A 17,009-nucleotide genomic window follows, 5' to 3' on the forward strand; every position below is an offset into this window, starting at 1 on the left:
AGATTGAGAGTCTCTTATGGTTTGCCTCCCTCTCTGGTTTCATCTTGTTTCATTTTTTCCTCCCTTCCCCTATGATCCTCTGTATTGTTTCTCAAGTTCCTCATATCAGTGAGATCATATGATACTTGTCTTTCTCTGATTGACTTATTTCGCTTAGCATAATACCCTCTAGTTCCATCCACGTTGTTGCAAATGGCAAGATTTCGGTGTTTTTGATGGCTGCATAATATTCCAGTGTGTGTGTGTGTGTGTGTGTGTGTGTGTGTGTGTGTGTGTCTGTGTGTAATCACATCTTCTTTATCCATTCATCTGTTGATGGAAATCTTGGCTCTTTCCATAGTTTGGCTATTGTGGACATTGCTGCTATAAACATTGGGGTGCATGTACCCCTTCGGATCACTACATTTGTATCTTTGGGGTAAATACCCAGTAGTGCAATTGCTGGGTTATAGGGTAGCTCTATTTTCAACTTTTTGAGGAAACTCCATACTGTTTTCCAGAGTGGCTGTACCAGCTTGCATTCCCACCAACAGTGTAGGAGGGTTCCCTTTTCTCCACATTCCCGCCAACATCTGTCGTTTCCTGACTTGCTATAGCCATTCTCACTGGTGTGAGGTGGTATCTCACTGTGGTTTTGCTTTGTATTTCCCTGATGCTGAGTGATGTTGAGCACTTTTTCATGTGTCTGTTGGCCATTTGGTTGTCTTCTTTGCAGAATGTCTGTTCATGTCTTCTGCCCATTTCTTGATTGGATTATTTGTTCTTTGGGTGTTGAGTTTGATAAGTTCTTTATAGATTTTGGATACTAGCCCTTTATCTGATATGTCATTTGCGAATATCTTCTCCCATTCTGTCGGTTGTCTTCTGGTTTTGTTGAGTGTTTCCTTTGCTGTGCAAAAACTTTTTGTCTTGATGAAGTCCCAATAGTTCATTTTTGCCCTTGCTTCCCTTGCCTTTGGCAATGTGTCTAGGAAGAAGTTGCTGTGGCTGAGGTCGAAGAGGTTGCTGCCTGTGTTCTCCTTTAGGATTTTGATGGACTCCTGTCTCACATTTAGGCCTTTCATCCATTTTGAGTCTATTTTTGTGTGTGGTGTAAGGTAATGGTCCAGTTTCATTCTTCTGCATGTGACTGTCCAATTTTCCTAACACCATTTGTTGAAGAGATTGTCTTTTTTCCATTGGACATTCTTTCCTGCTTTGTCGAAGATTAGTTGACCATAGAGTTGACGGTCCATTTCTGGGCTCTCTATTCTGTTCCATTGATCTATGTGTCTGTTTTTGTGCCAGTACCGTACTGTCTTGATGATGACAGCTTTGTAATAGAGCTGGAAGTCTGGAATTGTGATGCCGCCAGCTTTGCTTTTCTTTTTCAACGTTCCTCTGGCTATTTGGGGTCTTTTCTGGTTCCATACAAATTTTAGGATTATTTGTTCCATATTTTTGAAAAAAGTGGATGGTATTTTGATAGGGATTGCATTAAATGTGTAGATTGCTCTAGGTAGCATTGACATCTTCACAATATTTGTTCTTCTGATCCATGAGCATGGAACGTTTTTCCATTTCTTTGTGTCTTCCTCAATTTCTTTCATGAGTATTCTATGGTTTTCTGAGTACAGATTCTTTGCCTCTTTGGTTAGATTTATTCCTAGGTATCTTATGGTTTTGGGTGCAATTGTAAATGGGATCGACTCCTTAATTTCTCTTTCTTTTGTCTTGTTGTTGGCGTATAGAAATGCCACTGATTTCTGTGGATTGATTTTATATCCTGCTGCTTTACTGAATTCCTGTATGAGTTCTAGCAGTTTTGGGGTGGAGTCTTTTGGGTTTTCCACATAAAGTATCATATCATCTGCAAAGAGTGAGAGTTTGACTTCTTCTTTGCTGATTTGGATGCCTTTTATTTCTTTTTGTCGTCTGATTGCAGAGGCTGGGACTTCTAGTACTGTGTTGAATAGCAGTGGTGATAGGGGACATCCCTGCTGTGTTCCTGACCTTAGGGGAAAGCTCTCAGTTTTTCTTATTGGGCCCATTTTAAACTGAAGCCCTGTGAGAGCAAGCGGCGGAGCCGGGACTCACACCTCAAGCCTTCTTAGTCCAGGGCCCATGTTCTCAGCCGCCGCCCCAGAGAATCACAGGGAGGGAGCCATGTGGACAGCAGCTGGTGCTGCACGTCTGACTGAAGGTAACACGGACCGGGCAGTTGTCATCAGCTTGGGACCGACGTGAGGGCGGTAGCAGCAGCTCCCCAAGCAGGTCACTGCGGCAGTTGGACTGGGGGACACACGCATCTCAACATCACCTCCGAGCGGCGATCTGTCCTTTACCCTGTGTTCCCTGACGTTCCGAGGGTACACAGAACGTTCCCCGCATCTTGCATTTGCTCATGTTTTGCTTTAGAGTTATCCTCTGGCGGTTTGTTCTTAGTGTTTTCTCACAGGGCTGAGCTTATTAAAATGCACTGAAATGTTCACTATCTGTCCTCTAAACTGAATGCCTTCCTCTGATTCATTCATTCGGAGTGACATCTGAGTTATCCTTCTCAACAAAGCAGCACCCAGCTCGCTCTGAAGAAGAAAGGTATGTTGGGGCTCAGAAGGAACTCGGGGGCATCAAATGGCATGGCGGCACTCTCTGGCTGTGCATACACCACACCCGGGTGAAAATTACTCCTCAGGACTAAGAAGTTAAAGAAAAACCCTTGGGTCCAATGCTTTGGGTGTTGATTTTACAGAGTTTAAAATCATGGAGTACATTTCTGTGGCTTTTGACTTGTTTCCATGGAACAGCTCAGACCCCCAATGCTGCCCACCTCTGCCTCCTCCCCCTGCCCCTGCTCCTGGCCCTGTGGCTTCTCCCTTCCCATGCCTGCAGTCTGGGGTGAGGGGAACCCCAGCGGGCCGGGGGCTGGAGGATGGACTGTGCCAACTCCTTGCAGTGACTTCTGGGAAACGCAGAACGGGAACGTGAGCGAGCGTCGTTGTGGGTGTGATGTGTGCACACGTGTGTATATGTTTCCCTGTGTCAGAAGAGGTGTGGGGCAGCAGGCAGAAGTGGGTGGCTAATCATGAGCAGGGGCTGAGTCTCTGTTCCAGGCCGAGAAGTAAGGCTTAAAGTCAGGGCACAAGACTTGGGATCTGAACTCACGGGGCCTCGAGGATGGGGCTGGGGGACTGAAGGCTCAGTCCGGAGGAAGCAGGAGGGGAGCAGAGAGCAGTGCCCATGACTTAGCTGACTTAGTTCCAAGGACTAGAGTATTTTCATTCTTTCTCTGTCTTTGTCGATTTGTCAGTCTCTGCCTCTCTCTCACACTCTTTTTCTTTGGAAGCAGAAAAGCTGTTGGGTGGCTCACAGAATCACCAGGAAAAGGAACACAGACCTCCCAAAGGCCCCAGGGAAGCTTTTCAAAGACCTGGCACACCCCTGCTGGGAGCCTTAGAGGTGATGGGAGTCCCTAAAGAACCCAGCTGGCGGGGGCCGGGCCAGCTGGGTAGGGCCTTGGGATTCTGGTTTATTGCTGGAAATAGAAGGGACAATTATGGTCAAGTCCTGTGCTAGTTGGGCACAGAGGGCAGAGGAGGAATTTCAAACTCGAATTTTACCCCGGAACACCAGCAGTCCCTTCCCTAAACTCCCCTAGATGTGTTAGGGACATCTCTGACCCTGGTAAGATGGGTGCATCAGCGGGACATCTCCCGGATGCTCTGGTTCCGCAGGAGCAGAGGCTCCTCAGAAGCCAATCGGCCACATGGCACCGGAGTGAGAGAGGGAGGAGAAGTGAAAGCCAGGACTCAAGACAATGGGGAAAATGGAGATTCTGGCATTTTCTAGCTGCGCACCTGTGTTTTTGTTTATTTTGGACCATAGAGTGGAGACCTGGACCTACAGGAGCAAGCTGCCATGGCCCTCGGAGGTGGAAAGCGGGGACGGTGGAGTGGGCAGCAGCGGGAAGAGGAGCCCGCCCTCTCTGTGCAGGCGGGCTGCTGTGGCCAGTGCGGGCCTGCCCTGGGAGGGCGGCTTCTAGAGTCTGGGCAAGGGAGGGTCTCAAGGGCTCAGACCAGAAGGGAAATTGGAGAGCCAGGGAGGGGTGGCCCTTTGTATTTCCCAGCCAGTTCCTATGAGCTGGCCGAGAGGGCCGGTGGCGAGTTCAGCCTTCCAGAAACCGCAGGCCGTGCAGCCCTGGGGATATGTGGACTTCCTGGGTTCCTTCCTTTGTATCAGGAAAGCAGACCTGCCTCTGCCAGGCCGAGAACTGCAGAGAGGACCTCTGGGAGCTGGGAGGAAAGACAGCTGGAAACCTGTGGCCTGCTCTGCATGAGGAGAGCTGGCTCTTGGCTGATGAGGACTTGTGTGTGTGTGTGTGTGCGCGCATTTGTGAACTGTGTATATGTATGAACGTGTGTATGCACACGTGTGTGCATATGCATGTGAACGTGCATATGTTTACATATGGTCAAACGTGTGTGTATGCATGTGCACGCACATGGGCATATGTGAACACGTGTGCATGCATGAATACGTATGTGCAAACGCGTGTCCATGTGTCCATGTGTGAATGTGCATGTGAACATGTGTGCATGTGTGCGTGTGTATATATATGCGTGTGCACGCGCATGTGAACAGGTGTAGTATTGTACAAATGTGTGCGTGTGTATATATATGCGTGTGCATGCGCGTGTGAACAGGTGTAGTATTGTACAAATGTGTGCGTGTGTATATGTATGCGTGTGCACGCACGTGTGAACAGGTGTATGTATTGTACAAATGTGCACACGTGAACATATGTGAGCACCTGCATATGTGTGAACGTATGTGCATGCATGCGTGCGTGTGTGCATGTGCATGTGTGTGGTGGTCGGGAAAGGGCAGAGGCTGGCCCGGCCCTGCCCCATGCCTCCCCTTCACAACCACCACCGGGAGGAAGGAGGAGGGCTATTCCTCTTGATTCCTGGGAGCTGCGGCATATCGCAGAGGACACATTTGCCCAGAACAAAGCAAAACCCTCAAAGGTTCTTTCCTGTCTCTGATTCTAGAAAATTACCGGCCCTTTCATCTGCTTGTCACATTCCCAGCCTGCCCATGTCACAGCCGTTTTTCATCTCCTGGCATTTCAGTTCTCATCCTTTCTCTTTTGTCCCTCTGTCTGTCCAGGCTGCTTTGCTTCTCTTTGCCTTTGCAGGGTCTGCAGTCCCTGCCTCTGTCTGTCCCTCCCGCTGCGTTGGCCAAGTTCTCAGTCTGTCACTTTTCTCTCTTCTCCTCCTGGCTCGTGCTGAGCAAAGTGGCTGTCAGGGCCATCTCTCCCTGGAGCTGAATCCCAGAGAAAAACAGCGTTGGAACCGATGTGTGATTTTGGCTCCCTGTCTGATTTTCCTCCATTTGGTCTTGAACCTCCCTTGCAGCCCTGGGACGTCTGGAGGCCAGCCGGGATGTGTGCTGGGCTCTGGAGCTCTGGGCCCCCAGCTTCAGCACCGAGAGCCCCCACCCCTTCTCCTGACTTGGAGTGATCCCGTCATCTTGTCTTACAAATTGGGATCGCTCCCTGCGTGCGGGCTTTGGTGACAGCCACCAGATGGCAGGGACTGGTTTTTATAGTAACTCATTAACCTCTTGCCATCCTACAATTAAGAAAGCATTTAATTGCTTTTTCTCAAGCCATCCTATGAGTGATTCGGGCAGCGTGTGTTCATCACGTGAACCAATTTGCAGCTAGAGCCCGAGGGAGTGGGAACGGCGGGGTGCGGTGAGCTCAGACGTGGTGGGCACCCTGGGCCGCCCCGGACGGCCTCTTGGGACCTTTTGGGAGGAGGGAGGCACCAGGCTCAGAACCTTCTCCACGCAGATTGGTTTCCCTCTGGGTTGATAGAGTGCTGGAGACGAGCCGTGAATGCACTTTAGAGATTATCTTGGTTTTCTCTCTCTCATTTAACTGGTGTGGACAGAGAGAGACTCAGGCCCCACTGGTTCTCAGCAGCTTCCAGCACACAGAAGTGGAGCTGCCCGTGTGCAGGGGGACAGGGGAGTGCGGCCCACCAGCCCCCTCATGCCCCGCGGCACGTGACACGCCTCCTCGGAACCTCCGACTTCTGGGGAGTGGCTGGACACCCCTGGCCCCCCGTGGGGCTCTATGCCAGTCAGCTTTGCGGCCAGGGCCTCCCTGGGGGCAGGTGTCTCTCCCCTGGCCGCCTGCGGGCAGATGGGGTTCACGAGTTCCCCAGGACTCTGTCTGTCACATCTTTGCAGCCCCATCTTCTCTGGTGCCGACAGCTGGCCCGGCTGGCTCTGTGGAACAGTAGCCCTTCTCCGGCCTGAAGGCCCGTCGCTCTCAGCGGCCTCACTCCTTGGGCAGGTCCTGCAGCGGCAGCCAGGGTGCATGCTGTAATGCCCTGGGGCTAATGAGATAACCCCAGATCACTCCAGTCCTCGGCACAGGCTCCAGGGCGGGGGGGGGGGGGGGAGCCCTGGGAGGCCAGAGGGTCCAGCCAGGGTGCGCAGGTGGGTGTGAGCAGACAGGAGTTGTGTGTACTCATCCTCTCCTTGGCATCCTTCAGGGAGAAAGAAAACATTCTGCCTGCTTTCCTGGTTCTGGAATTCTCTCCCACTCAGGGCTGGCCAGATCTGACCCCCAGATGCCTCCTGGAATGTCTTCGTAGGGGATTGCATGGCCACTCGTAGGGGCCTGGAAGAATCCTGGACCTCCAGAACCACAGGGGAAAGGTGGCCTGGTTCAGGAGACAGGCCGCAGACTTCAGAGACATCCTGACCGAGGTCCACTCCCTGCTCCAACACGCACTCGAAGTGGGACCTTGGGCAAGTCACCTGGCTTCTCTCGGTGCCCGTCCTCCCCTGTGAAACCCTCAGAGGGGGGTGTGACGGTGAAATTAACACACCACGAAGTGCCCGATGACCTGGGGGTCCTGAAACACTCATTTGTATCCGTTGCAGGTCGGATTCCCAGGGAAGCAAACCCTGAGACAGAGTTTAGCGCTCAGGATGTTGATTAGGGAGCGATCTTGGGGTCAAGAGCCACAGAAGGGAAGGGCAAGGAGCGGATGTGGGCAGAGGGAGAGGCCCACTTGCAGCATCACCTGACCCTCGCGGAGCTCTGGGGCCCTTTACCCCCTGTGCTGGAGGTCACCAGTTCGGTGATTCAGTGGGAGGGCTCCCAGGACTCAGCACATAGTCGAGCTCAGAGCAGTGGGTTATTGCAGCCAAAGGAAGCAAAGCCAAACGAGCAGGGAAAGGTGTACGGAAGAAGTCCAGAAAACCAGGCTCGAGCTTCCAGGAGTCACAGAGGACAAGCTTAATCCCTCCAGCCACAAATGGTGACAACACGTGTAAAGTGTTTGCCAACCAGGGAAGCTCCGTAGAGACTCTGCGCCCCCGGTTTTTGTTGGGAGATGCGGAGGCCTGGTCACATAGGCATCTTTTGCCTGCCTCGTAGCAGACTTCCAGACTCCCAGCGGGAAAGCAGGTGTTCAGCATAAATCATATTGCTTGGACACTTTAGGCATGGTGAACCATTCTTATCAGGGAAGCTCCCCCAGATCCTAGTTCCCGGATGCCAGCGAAGGGTCAGCCTTGCAAGCAGGCCTTTCTAGGAAAGTAGTCTTGCGTGGTTATGGTAATATTTTTCTGCACATTTCTCCACCGCCATCAGGCATTGGAATATGATGCTCTCAGGGAAGAGGTGTAACCTTGAGCTAAGGCAGTCCCCGAAGGGCCTGACCACCGAAGGCTGCCTGCCACGGCCCTCCCAACAAGACCTTTGTCCAAAGACATCTGCACCCAAGTGTGCCGCAGGCGTGAGATGAGTAAAGCACCCTTCGTGGTTGGGGCCAGAGAGCTCAGCTGTTGGAAATGTGGCACCTGACGATCAGGCCACACCGCCTCTTGTAGACCCTGGAGAGCTAAGCTGCGAGGGATCCCCTGACATTGTTCCTCCATGAATCATTTACAGAGTGTGCATAGGTCAGACAAAGGTAGAGAAGACGCAGAGTGTGGTGTCCCAGAGGAGGTGGTATTCGTGTTGGGCTCTGAAGGATGAGTAGGAGTTAACCAAGTGCACAGAGAGGAAGGGGATTTCAGGAATGGCCAATACAACAAACTTAGGGTACCCTGAAGCCCACGGATACTTGCAACCCCTGATTATCTGACTCTTTCGAGTAGTTCCTTCTAGATCAGGAAAATTTCCCAGAGTCATAGAATCTCAAGCTGGAGAGACCCTTAAAAGCTCCCATTGCTGAGTGTGCATCCATACCGAGTTGTTGGGAACTCTCTGCTTGCATCCCTCTGATGACAGGGAGCTCACTACCTCACAAGGCCACGTATTCGTGCAGACGGTTCAGCATGTTAGCAAAGTCTTTCTTCTACTGATCTTTCCTGGTTGCTTCCACTCATTGATTCTGAGTTTATCCTTTGGAGTGACCTGCACGTTCCTCCACCGCAATCAGTCATTGGAATGCAATGCTCCCGGGGAAGAGGTGTAACCTTGAGCTAAGGCAAATTTAAATCTTTATGGAATCATGAGGGTCTGTAGGTTTTCTACTGCCATTCTCCTAGAGGTGAGACCCTCCATCTAGCCTCCGGGAGAGGCAGTGGCTGACGCTGTGGTTTTGCAAGGGGGCAACGTGATGAATAAGGTGAGACTCTGGAACCACACCGCCTGGGGTGGAGTCAGCTAACGTAACCTGTCTGTGCCTCAGTTTCTCTGTCTGCACGGCGGGGATAAGCAGAGCAACCTCTGTCACGGGGTGGCGGTGAGGATGAGTTGACTGCATGCTGGTGAAGCACTCAGAACCGTGCTGGCAGATGGTCAGCACTTGATGTACTCGCTTCAGCTGCTATGGAAAAGTGACTGAAATGGCGCCAGGCCATAGGAATGGTGCCACAGCCCTATTAAATACACGTAGGTGCACGGAGCCAGTGGGGCTTGCTGAGGATAAGGCTTTTTCCTGTGAATGAAAGCCATCCACTTCTTTCATACATGTGGTCTCCCTTCTCCTCTCTGCCTTCGTCACCTCTTGTCAGCCCTTTAGCTGTCCCCAGACTCTGCCATGTGTAGGGTCACCCTTTGTGATTTGAGATAAAAATAGGTCCTGAGTCATGGGAAGTCCGCGGCTGGTCTCTTCTGCCACTGAATCCCTACAGCAGCCACAATGTTAGACCGATGCGTGTTCTGCTGTGGATCATGGGCTGTGTGTTCACATACAGCGTAGTCCAGTGAAGTTCAACTTGAACGACACTCATGGCCGCTCTGAAGGTCCGGGCCACTCCCTCCCGGGAGATGCTCCTCTACCGCCTTCTCCCCCTGGGTTCCCTGGCTCCTCATGCTCTCGGGACCCTCCTTGCCTCTCTCCCTCTCTTGGCTTTCTCTGTTCTGTCACCCCTGTACCTTGGGCTGCCCCCCTGCCCCCGAATTTAGCTCCTCTTTATCAGAAGAGCAGTTCTCAGCCCTCCACCCACTACTTGGGCTGGGACCCATTTCCGTGAATCAGAAACATGGGCAGGACCCAGCAGAAGCTCTGACCTGTCATCTTTACTGTGATCAGTCTTTCCATGGGGCTCCCCACTCCCCCACCCGACTCAGTCAGTAAAGGGATCCAGACCATGATGTAATCTTTCCCTGATATAAATTATTCTATACCCCTGACCCCCTTTAAAGGCAGATGGAGTTACTGTCTTTTACTTTTTAAAGCAATTTAAAATCTTGCCTGCTGAGCCTGGCATGTCTTCCTTCCTTCTCCCTGGCTCTTCAAATTCTTTTAGGAGGAATGCCTCCTCCACGAAGCTTCCCCGGTCATGTGGCTTGCAATCTCGTGGCAAGGTCCGCATTCGGCCATTACTTACCTGCTACCTGGAGTGAGGTCATCTAAGTCCCAAGCTGGCATGGCTCGTCACTCCGACTATATTGCCCTTTCCCAAAAGCCTCAGGAGACTCTTAAAATTCCCAGGAAGGCGGCGTGGCGATGGGAGGAGCGAGCAGTCTGAGAGGCCCGGGCTTAATCCTGACTTCCCCACCTGCTGGCTGTGTGGCCCTCCACCGGTCACTTACCCTCTCTGAACTCAGTCTCCCGTTCGTCAAAGTGGAAAGATGCTTGTATGACACAGTGGTTGCAAGAAGTAAACTGAGCCAAGGACATCCAGTGTCCCAGCGAGGGTCTGGCACAGAGGAGGAGGGGTTTTATAAATGTGATTTCTTCCTCACTAAGCGAGGGGCGGATAGACTACTGCACTAAAACCCGAAGGGAAAGTATACTCACTGAAAACCTGGGAGGTGGGGGTTGAGAAGAACAAGCTGGGTCCCGATGGCACCGACAGACAAGCAAAGCCTCTGTCAGCGGCCTGTGCGAGAGGCTGACACACGGCTGTCCGGAGCCGCTAGCTTCCCTCGCCTTCTGCCGCACAAACAAATCTAAAGGCAGCTCTCGAGCACCTTCCTGGCTGCCCCGGAGCTGCGCCCTGGGTCAGACTGCTGCCCGAGGCCCCTGGGGCTTGCCCCGACCCTGAGGGAGAGGAGGGATGGTGACAAAGCAGACAGCAGGGGATGAACACACACAAGCCTGCAGACCCGGCGAACCGCGACACTTTGGGGTCTTGGGAGAGTGTAGACTGAGGCTGGGGGGGCGCGGAACGCAGGGGCAACTCTGACCCTCAGAGCCTCTGTGTCCCCGGCTGTGCAAAGAGTGTGTTGGGTTATATGATCTCCAGAGGAGACCCTTCTACACAGCCGGCTCAGGAGTGTGTGTGTGTGTGTGTGTGTGTGTGTGTGTGTGTGTGTCCTTTGAGAGCTCAGTGCATTCAAATTGGCAAATTCAGACCTTATTGATTCTGAATATGTAATTTTTTTGACTTGCACTAGGTTGAAGGCTACTCTTGCGTAATTCACACAGAAAAGGGCTTGATTCACTCATGAATACTGTTGGTGTCATGATGGGAAAACCAGTTCCCCGACACCAGGCTGCCTCTCCCAGGATTCCTTTCAGGTTCTACGGGCAGTGACTGAGCCCCCACTTCCTACGGGCACCCCGCTCTCCCCCCGCTCCGGCTCCAGCCTCTCCCTCTGGGACTGGGGCACCTCTCGCATCCCACCACTCAGCTCATTAATTGAATGTTCACTGTTCGTTCCTTTATTCAGCCCCTGATGATGACTTTAGTTTTTATAATCGTATTTTGAATCCGAACTCATTCTCGAATTGTTGCTTTTCGTTGCGATGTATTATCCTGTGTAAGTGTGTCATCATCTTGACTCTTATTAATTATTGCTTTAAAATTGCCTTCTGTGGCTCCTAGTGACGCTGTTCCCTCAGGCGTGGGTTCTTCTTCGTGAGGTCAGGGCCTCTCTTGTCTAGTGTTGGTTTTCCTCACGTGGTCGGCGGTTCTTGGTTGTGTATTCACATTTGCACCTGGGCATCCCTGTTTCTCATGGGGCTCCTCAGGTCTTGGATTGCGATTTTTCTCTGCACCTGCTTCCCTGTCAATTCAGGCCCCCCTGCTGCCTGGCTTCCAGGGATTCCTCAACTTTTCTAGTCTGTTAGCACCACTTACCCTTCCTCCCTCCTCTTCTTCCTCCCCCTCCCCCTCCTCCTCTTTTTCCCCTGTCTCCTCCACCCCGTCTCCTCCTTCTTCAAAAGGTATCACTTCAGGGATCACAGAGACATTGGCAGGAGGAGAAGCACATGACTATGCTCAGTCGGGCCTCTCTTTTGGCTGGATCCTTTTGTGTCTCTTTCAAGATCATTACAATAATCCACAAGACAAGTACCATTTCCCTCTTTCTGTGGGTGAAGAAACCGAGGGGTTAAATATCTCCTTGGAACTGCACAGTGAGTAGGAGATAGCCTGACATCAGGTTCTCTGACTCCAAGTTCCGTCTTTTTGCTTTTCCACCTTTTTTTTTTTAAGATTTTATTTATTTATTTGAGAGAGAGAGAGATCGCAGGAGCAGGGGGGAGGGGCAGAGGGAGAAGCAGGCTCCCCACTGAGCAGGGAGCCCGATGTGGGACTCCATCCCAGGACCCTGAGATCATGACCTGAGCTGAAGGCAGACGCTTAACTGACTGAGCCACCCAGGTGCCCCTCTACCTTTCTGGCACCCAGAGACCTGTCAACCTGGTCCCACTGTTCAGAAATCCTGGCTCAAATCAGTGGTCCCTGTGCAGTGGGTTCAAAGGGCAACATGCAACTGTTTGCTTCCCATGAGAGCCCCTGGTGCATTGCCGTGCTTGTAGCGATGGCTAGAATGTTCTCGTAAGCTTCAAGTCTTCATAGATTATTAAACAAGTCAGAGTGACTTTCCTCCCCCAGTCAACCAAACTTGTGATGCTTAGAAGACATTGCCTGACTTATTAAATTGTTTATCGACTTTTCTTCAAGGCAGTAGTTCTTTTTTTATTATGTTAATCACCATACATCATTAGTTTTTGATATAGTGTTCCATGATTCATTGTTTGTGCATAACACCCAGTGCTCCATGCAGAACGTGCCCTCTTTAATACCCATCACCAGCCTAACCCATCCTCCCAGCCCCCTCCCCTCTAGAACCCTCAGTTTGTTTTTCAGAGTCCATAGTCTCTCATGGTTCGTTTCCCCCTTCGATATCCCCTTCATTCTTCCCCTCCTACTATCTTCTTCTTTTTTTTTTCTTAACATGTATTGCATTATTTGTTTCAGAGGTACAGATCTGTGATTCAACAGTCTTGCACAATTCACAGTGCTCACCATAGCACATATCCCCCCAGTGTCCATCACCCAGCCACCCCATCCCTCCCACCCCCACCACTCCAGCATCCCTCAGTTTGTTTCCTGAGATTAAGAATTCCTCATATCATCGAGCTCATATGATACATGTCTTTCTCTGATTGACTTATTTCTCAAGGCAGTAGTTCTTAATAAAGTAAATAAAGTAGTGTGGTCATCGTGTGGGCTATAACCTGGAAACCACCCTTCAGAAATGCTGGACCATAGAGCAGCTATATCTATACTAGAACTGAGACTTTCAAACAAAAGAGGGAAGTTCCAATATGTCCTGGGGGGCAGGGAGGAGGTGGTTACCGGGTTCCCTGAAGGCTGGGACTTGAACTTTAATAGGAGACAGTCAAAGCCCATGGCTTCCCGGTGGGTGCCCGGTTCGGTATTGATACTGGCCCGTGAGTGCATTTCTCAAACGGCCCTTTGAGCCACCCTTGAGGTCCGTATTCGAAATTCCTAGGGAAAGTGAACTAGGAAGCCAAACACAGGCCCTGGAAATCAGCTGTGGTTTCTTCTAGAAGCAACATGTCCAGGATGGTGGAAAGAGGCCCCTCTGCCTGTGAGGGCAATAGCAGAAGCGCTGGGAGGTTCCGTGAGCTGGAGAAACAGAAAGTTCCATCATGTCGTGGGTAGCAACCATGGGGACCATGGGGAGGGTGGGACCGGGGACTTGGTGCGCAGGCAGCTAACTGGGCGGGGCTCAAATCTAGAAAACTTGGTGGTTCTCACTCAAGTCACCACTGGTCCTCCAGGCTGGTGGGGCCTGGGAAGTAGGAGTTGCATAACAGGGGAGAAGTGGGGAGAAGCAGAAGCAGATTTCATTTGTCCCCTTAACTCTCTCCACTGTCCATTCTGTGCCTCTTGAGACTAGAGAAACTGATGGTGGCCGACTGTGGCCCATCCTCTCTTGGACTTGCCAGCCTCTGGGGCCACTTGCCTGGGATGACAGAGCTGTGCAGGGTGTGAGGAAGAGGCCCTGCAGGGACCAGCTTCTCTGTGGACCCATGGATGGGGTCTTCATGGGGTTGGGCTAAATCAGGTGCCAGGGGCAGGTGGGGACTTACAGGCAAAAGGTGATACATTTTTAAGGAAATCATCAAGATACGCCATCAGTATAAGAGATGATTCCAGAAAGGTGCTGCAAGGCAGAAGCACAATGCACGGGCACCACTTTCTGGGCCCCAAGTCCCTGTTAGAGGGAAGTTACCTCCCCACGAGACCCAGGGCCCTTCCCCTCCCTGATCAGAGCAGGCCTCTATCTTCCCCATCAGTCCAGAGGGCCCCCAAAGGCAAGCACTGTCTTTCTCCCTTCCCTCCATCTTTCAGACGGCTTGGCTTTTCCCATGGGCCTAGTCCGTGTCTTCTCCACCAACCAGAAACTTCAGAAGGACCTATGTCTTCAACAAGCTGGAGAGCTTCCCAAGCGGAGGGTACGCTGTCTTCCCTGGGAGTTTTCCAAAGTAGGGACAGTGTCTCCCAACCAAAGCAGGATCTTCTTGAGGTCCGGAACCATATTTCTGATTTAGTTTCCTTTCCCAGTGCACACCCTAGAGGCTCAGAGCTCAGTCCTGACTGCCTGTGACCACCATGACGGTCCCGAGGGTGGTACCGACTTAGAGATGACTCTTACCTTTTAGTCCCCTGAGCCAAGTGTTTTTCAGAGGTCTCCCTCCCCAGTAGCCCTGGCCTTCCACCTCCATGGGTTCTTCATGGTGCAAATGTTCGCAGGAAACAGATGGTCAGAGGCACTGTCCACATGGTTTTAACTCAATCTTCTTCCAGCAAAAGTACATGTTCCAGGAGCTAACCTCAGCCCTGGGAATTATTGAGCAGCTATCATAGAATTCATGAGTTTGCTAACAACCTTTCAAGAGCTCCCCACCTGTGATGCCATGACTCATCTATGACAAGTCACCCCAGAGTTTACTTAATTGGTTCTGTGTGTGTGCGTGAGCGCGTGCAAAACAAAACCATCCTGCTAATTACACGCCTCTCTCGACCCAGACTCCACCCTTCCCACTTTCATCATAAGCAGAGAAATCAAAAGCAAAAGTAATTGCTTATCTCACAACTTCTCTTTTGTTTCTGAGAGAGGGAAAAGGGATTACATTTCTCCTCCAGATCTCACCCCTAACTTCCCTCCAACAAAAGGCAAAGGCAAGCAAATACGCTTGAGACGAGGGAGCAGATATAAGTCTCTGGTGGTGGTTATCATGCTGGTGTTGGCAGGCAGGCCTGGGTAAGGTTGGCCATTTCGTTTGGGCCAGATCATTCAAGGTCAAGGGAGCAGCCAGGTCCAGCCGCTTCGAGGGCCGGCATCAACCGCGTGCTGAATCTGAAAGACTTGAGATACCAAGTCCCACGTACAAGATAGAAGCACAGCATTTCTCCCCGCTTTATCTTCGTTAATGGCGGAGCTTCCCACATTAGACACAGCTCTCCCGAGGTCAAGGTCCGCTTCAGTGTTCCACGGCTCCCCACGTGCCGGTGGCTGCCTGCCCGGGAGGGCCACGCGCCCACTCGTTGAGAGCACGGGCAGACCTGAGTTCAAATCCCAGCTCTGCTTTCCGTGCTGGACTCTGCTAGTTACTGATGTTTTCTGAGCCTCCGTAGCTCCTCTGTCACAAGGTGTCCAGTGGGGACTGGATGGAGACTCTTCTCAGCGGAAGAGTTCTGGAGCCTGGAAGCAGCCTGGGGGTGCGGGAGGGCCGGGGCGCTGGAGGCCCAGGACACAGGCCCCAAGCTGCTCCTGAATGCCCTCACCCAGGACGCTTTGAGCTGCTCTTCAATGCAGTTTTCTACTCTGCCTGGGCTTAGGGACAGAACTGCTCCCCTCAGAGTTAGAGAAAACCTCCTCCCTTCCTTTGGAGGAAGTATGTTCCCTACCTGAAAATGATTATTTCTCTATGTGGAGCGTGCGCTCGCACGCATGTGTCTGAGCTTTTGCTCCAAAGAGGGCAGGAAATGAAGACTATCCTATAGGATGTGTTGGTCTGGCTCTGGCCCTGCGTGCTGGAGACAGTGACAGGGGTAGCCCTGGCGGGACACGGCTGAGCCTTGACTGGGTCCTGGCCTCTCGTGAGGCCCATCTGGGACAATGTACTGTGCACTCCTATGAGCGTCTTGTCCGCAGCATATACATTTCGCTCCGAAACAAATATGGGCTGGTGTAACTGTCTTGGGATGAAGTGAATGCTGGGAGAGGAGTCTGAGGCAGCTGAGAAGCCAGGCCAGGAGGGACCCCAAGGAAGACCGTGGCTCGGGGCTGGGGTGGCACCACTGGGCTTAAGGGTAACCACTTCTAGTAACAGTCATGCATTTTCCTCAGGCTTGTAATTCCTTTCTCTTACCCCCAGCCTCCACTCCAGGAAACTGGCGGTGGGGGAGTTAAGAGGCACGGTGCCCCTCACTGATGCTAAAGGGGAAATTCGTGTGCATGGAGCACATTTGGATAAGCCCCCGTCTTAAAGAAACAGCCCCAGCTCCTTAACGTGGTATCCCAGGCCCTCCAGGACCCAGGCCTTCCCGTCTTTTCCTTTACCACGAATGCCTCCTCTCCACCCCTTCTGCCTCTCCACCCCTCACCCATGCTGTGCACAGAGCAGGTGCTCAGGAAATGCATGTTACTTAACGGAACTGAGCAGCCATCTGGGCCCAAACCCTGCAGGACCCTCGGCTTACCCTCTCTCTCCATACCCACCTGGGTACCAATGCCACACCTCTCGATCCTTCCACCCTCAAGGTTTTTTCATCTCTGTCTTCCTTTGTATTCCCACCGTTAGCCTTGAAGGAGGGCTCCTGCTTGCAGTAGCCTCCGAGCTGGTTAAACTCTGCTCAGCCTCTCCCCGTCTCTCATTGGCCCTGTGCACTGTCCCCAAGAAACTCCCTGCAGGTCGCTGCTTGGATCCTGTCCCTCTCCGGCTCCAAGTCCTCACTGGTTCCCCATCGAGGAGATAAAATCCACACTTCCCAGCCTGGCTTTCCACGATCTGACGTCAGCCTACCTTCCCCATGGCACCCGGGACTGAAGGTACAACAGCCCAATGAGACCGCTTCCCTTTTTGCTGTCTGCCCCTGGGTCTGGAATTGCTGTCGGTGAGACCTTCCGGTTCCTTCAAGAAGCAGCTATAATGCCAACCGCTCCTGCCTCTTCCCTCCTCCTCTCAGCTCAAAGGCCTTCTCTGCTTCTGAACTCCGTGTGTGTTCAGTCTCTTGACACATCTCAGGCCCCTTCCTGCCTCAAGGACGCAAGTCGGGCCCGTGAC

The sequence above is a fragment of the Halichoerus grypus genome, chromosome 8, assembly GCF_964656455.1.
Source record: "Halichoerus grypus chromosome 8, mHalGry1.hap1.1, whole genome shotgun sequence".
NCBI lineage: Eukaryota > Metazoa > Chordata > Mammalia > Carnivora > Phocidae > Halichoerus > Halichoerus grypus.